Raw genomic sequence first — 5,097 nt, 5'->3', positions numbered from 1 at the left:
CCAGTCCCCTGTCACTCCTTGGCTACAGCTTCTCTGGGCTGAGCCAACATGGTGTCTTGCCTGGGTTACTGCAGCTGTCTTCTAACAATTCTCTTTCGTTCTACCCTTGGCACCTCCCCTGGGCCTGGGCTATTTTCAGCAAAGCAGCCCGGTGCTCCTTGTAAGATGTGTGTGAGATCACATTTCTACTCTGCTACCATCCTTTCATGGGGAGCAAGTGGCTCCCATCTTGCGTCTGCTCTGCCCCTCCCACCCCCCAGGCCCTGTCTGGCCTGACACCTGTTGTCCTCTGGCCTCCTCTCCCATCTTTCTGGCCTTGCTCTCTCACCCCTACCCTCTGCCCACTTCTTCCCCCACATGCTAGGTATACTCTGCTTTTGGGCTTCTCTGGCAGGAAGCTCTTTCTCTGGATGTTCACTTGACTATTTCCATATTTTTGCCCCAAATCCCCTTCTTTACTGAGGCCTATACAGGCCACTGTATTTGATATTGCAACAGACCCCTGTCTTGCCATGGTTTGCAAATTCCCCTTACCCACACGGCATATATTGCTTTCTAACCTAGGTCATTTCCTGCGGGGATCATCTAGTTTCTGTCTCCCGAGGCTCTAGCACGTAAGCTCTATAAGAGCAGGATTCTTTTCCTATTTCATCCCAAGTGCCTATAATAATGCCTGACACACAGAAATGCTCAGTAGATACTTGCCAAATAAAGGAATAGGTGGTTACATGACAAACACTGTCATCTGGTCACAGAAACATTGAAGCCAAGAGTTCAACAGGAAATAAAAATCGTCATGGACCCTACACACCACATCAAATGACAATTATGTGTATGCAGCTCCACTAGATGGTTTATTTGCTGAACTCATGGCACCAGCTCAAGGCGTGGTGACCTTGGGAAGTTGTGTAACTTCAGCGCCTCGGTTGCCTTAATCTTTTTAAAATTAAATTAAATTTTTTTTAGAGGGAGATTTTTGCTATATGGCATGTGTGCTCGCTGGAGAGACAGTGGGAAAGAAAGTGAGAAATCACCCCCAAGGGGGATGGCCATGCTGCAATCTCTTCTCCTCCATTCTCCTCTTGGGAGTTTGGGCATGCACGCACATGCGTCCAGTGTGAGTTTTAAGCCCCCAGGTCTGGGACTCGAATAGCAGTCAACTACGTGGGAGTCCAGCGACCATTATGCCATCTGATGGTCCTGACTTAATCTTTTAATGTTGAAGCATCCTAGGCTTCAGCCCTTGGTCTAGTTTTCTTTTTTCTCCACACTCAGTAAGTTGGTGATTTTACTAAGTCTTACAGATTTACATATAAGCTGGATATCCACGTGATGGTTAAAACATAGGTCCACAAATTCTTTAATATTTCTTCCCTCAAGAGGTGGAGTTTCATTTTCCTCCTCTTGAGCGTGGGCCAGACTTGTTGACTTGTTTCTAAGAACAGGTATGGCAGAAGGGCTGGTATCTCATTTCCTATCAGATGGGAATGTTCATGAGAGCAGCATGTGACATAAAGTGAAAACAGGGTTCTGTTTGCACTAGCAGCAGGTTCTCTCTCCCGGAGAGATCTGGCATCTCTCTCCCCAAATGGACCACTTTGGATAAGTGTTGATGAAAAATTCTCCAGATGGGGGGACAAATAGCTATCGGTTAGGTTAGTCAGTAGAAACAGGTGATTTACATTCTTCAAAATTACATTGTTTAGAAGTATAGGCTTTGCAGGGCTGGCAGATGGCATAGTGGTGAAGGTGCTGGACTCCCACATGGCCAGTCACGGTTCAAGTCCCTGACCTGGTGGCTTGCTTTCCCACTTTCTCTCTACCTCTGTCTCTCTCTGGTCAAATTTAAAATAATAATAACAAATAAAATAAAATAAAGAATTCTTTTTAAAAAAGTATAGGTTTGTAAGCTAAGAAAGGCAGGTGAGCTTTTTTGCAACGGGGTTGCTGCCAAAACACAGGTGTCATGAAAACCACCACTAAATCAAAGCCAAATGGGAATGGAGAAGATTCACATCAACATCGTTGTCCTTGGACACGTAGATTCCGGCAAGTCCACCACTACTGGCCATCTGATCTACACATGTGGTGGGATCGACAAAAGAACCATCAGAAAGTTTGAGAAGGAGGCTGCTGAGATGGGAAAGGGCTCCTTCAAATACGCCTGGGTCTTGGATAAACTGAGAGCTGAACGTGAGTGTGGTATCACCATTGATATCTCCCTGTGGAAATTTGAGACCAGCGAGTATGATGTGACTATCATCGATGCCCCAGGACACAGACACTTTATCCAAAACATGATGACAGGCACATCTCGGGCTGACTGCGCTGTCCTGATTCTTGCTGCTGGTGTTGGTGAATTTGAAGATGGCATCTCCAAGAACGAGCAGACCCGTGAGCAGGCCCTTCTGGTTTACACACTGGGTGTGAAACAACTAATTGTTGGTGTTAACAAAATGGATTCTACTGAGCCACTCTACAGTCAGAAGAGAAGTCAGCACCTACATTAAGAAAATTGGCTACAATCCCGACATAGTAGCGTTTGTGCCAATTTCTGGTTGGAATGGTGACAACATGTTGGAGCCAAGTGCTAATATGCCATGGATCAAGGGATGAAAGGTCATCCATAAAGATGGAAATACCAGTGGAACACCATTGCTTGAAGCTTTGAATTGCAGCCTGCCATCAACTCGTCCAACTGACAAGCCCTTGTGTCTGCCCCTCCAGGACGTGTACAAAATTGGTGATATTGGCACTGTCCCTGTTGGCCGAGTGGAGACTAGTGTGCTCAAACCTGGTATGGTGGTCACCTTTGCACCAGTCAATGTGACAACTGAAGTCAAGTTGGCTGAAATGCACCGTGAAGCTCGAGTGAAGCTCTTCCCGGGGACAACGTGGGTTTCAATGTCAAGAACGTGTCTGTCCAAGATGTTCGACGTGGCAATGTTGCTGGGGACAGCAAAAATGACCCACCAATGGAAGCAGCTGGCTTCACTGCTCAGGTGATTATCCTGAGCCATCCAGGCCACATTGTGCTGGCTGTGCCCCTGTACTGGACTGTCACACAGCTCACATTGCTTGCAAGTTTGCTGAGCTGAAGGAAAAGATTGATCACCGTTCTGGTAAAAAGCTGGAAGATGGCCCTAAATGTTTGAAATCTGGTGATGCTGCTATTGTTGATATGGTTCCTGGCAAGCCCTTGTGTGCTGAGCGCCTCTCTGACTATCCTCCTCTGGTCGTTTCGCTGTTCGTGCTGTGAGACAGACAGTTGCCGTGGGTTTCATCGAAGCTGTGGACAAGAAGGAGCTGGAGCTGGCAAGGTCACCAAGTCTGCCCAGAAAGCTCCGAAGGCTGAGTGAATACCCCTAATTCCTGCCGCCCCAGTCTTAACAAGTGGTGGATGGACAGTCTCAGAACTGTTTGTCTCAATCGGCCACTTACGTTTAATAGTAAAAGACTGGTTAATGATAACAATGCATTGTACAGCCTTCAGAAGGAAAGGAAAATGTTTTGTGGACCATTTTGTGTTTTTTTTTGCATGTGGCAGTTTTAAATTATTAGTTATTAAAGTCAGTACTTTTCCATGGAAACAACTTGACCCAAAGTCTATCACAGAATTTTGAGGCCTATTAAAACAAAGTTTAATGACAAATCTGTGTCTTCTTTTGGTCAACCATGAGACTTCGTAGAAAAATGTTCAGGCAAAAAGTTGAGTTTGTAATCATTCTTGTATGAAGAGCCTGTTGGAACTTGTTAAAGAATATGGTAATTTAGATTGTTTTTCCTGGGTTGGGAGTCAGGGTCATTATTTTTCACCTTTCTAAGAAGGCAGAGTCTTAACAGAAGACCTGTGTACATGTCTCCTCCAGCAGGCCAGATCTTGCAATAATGGCCATGTGTTGCATATGAAATTTTGTAGTTAATCAGTATTAAGTAAATTTGCTTGAACAATCTCAAGTTTGAGTTCCCTAGTTATTCAAATGTGCAATCTCATAAATACTACATTACTTTAAAAAGGACATGAAATGTCAAGGTTTAAATACTACTGGTACTGTGCCCACTTTCTAAGAAAAATAAAGCTTAGAGAAGTTTTTCCTGTCATAAATAATAGGGAAAAAAAAAAGAAAGGCAGGTGAAATCCACAAGGAATTCACATTGTCAACCTAAAACAAAGACATTTTTAAAAATTCACAGAAAATGTAAAAAATGCAATGATATAACTTTTTATTTAAAAATATTTATTTTTAAAAATAATGTTGAAGTTATGGGCCCAGCAGATGGCATAATGGTTACATTGCTGGACTCTCACATAGTGGACCACGGTTTGAGTCCTGGACCTGGCAACTTAAAACTCATGCCAGGTACATGTGTGTGCATGCCCAAAATCCCTAGAGGAGAATGGAGGAGAGGGGACTATGGTGTGGCCATCTGCCCTTGTGGGTGATTTCTGGCTTTCTGTCTCTCTGGTGAGCACACATGCTCTATAGCAAAAATCTCTCTCAAAAACAAAATTGAAGTTGTATCTAATTTATTCTAAAATATGATTTTTGTCAAGAAATAAGATCTTTTACAGAGCAAAGTAAATATTGCTAAATGTAATAGTAAAGTTCCAGCTGTGTCTTGGTATCTGCGGGGACATTGGTCACAGGACTCCTGTTACCAAAGTCCAAGGGTGCACAAGTCTGAAGTAAAATGGCATAGTGGTTGCATATAATTTATGTCTATCCCATATATTATAAAATCATTTCTAAATTGCTTATAATACCTAATACAATCGTGTAATGTACAATGAAGTAGCCATGTAAATAGTTATACTGCATATAATGCTTATTTTATTAGCATTATTTTTTGTAAATGTTTTCAACCCATGGTTGGTTGAATCTGTGGATGTGGAAACTATGGATAAAGAGGGCCGATTGGATTGGTCATGTTGGTAAGTAGTAAAGTACAAGTCTGAAGTGTGGAAGTCCCTTAAATATACTGGATGATTTAAAGTGAACTAAGACCATCGGGGGCCAGCGAGGCCAGCTTCACAGACATGGGCCTGTGAATCCTGCATTCCCGGGCTCAAGGCCCCCACGGTAGGGTTAATGCTCT

General features: G+C 43.5%; 1 pseudogene; it reads left to right on the top strand.

Annotated features, from left to right (window-relative positions):
• The first annotated feature begins 1,992 nt into the window (after positions 1-1,992).
• LOC102500331 (elongation factor 1-alpha 1 pseudogene) lies at positions 1,993-3,359 on the top strand (annotated as a pseudogene).
• Positions 3,360-5,097: the final 1,738 nt, after the last annotated feature.

Source organism: Tupaia chinensis, unplaced genomic scaffold (genome assembly GCF_000334495.1).
Source record: "Tupaia chinensis unplaced genomic scaffold, TupChi_1.0 Scaffold000468_1, whole genome shotgun sequence".
Taxonomy (NCBI): domain Eukaryota; kingdom Metazoa; phylum Chordata; class Mammalia; order Scandentia; family Tupaiidae; genus Tupaia; species Tupaia belangeri.
Note: the sequence above shows the minus strand (reverse complement) of the source record. Positions and strands in the feature narration are given on the sequence as shown.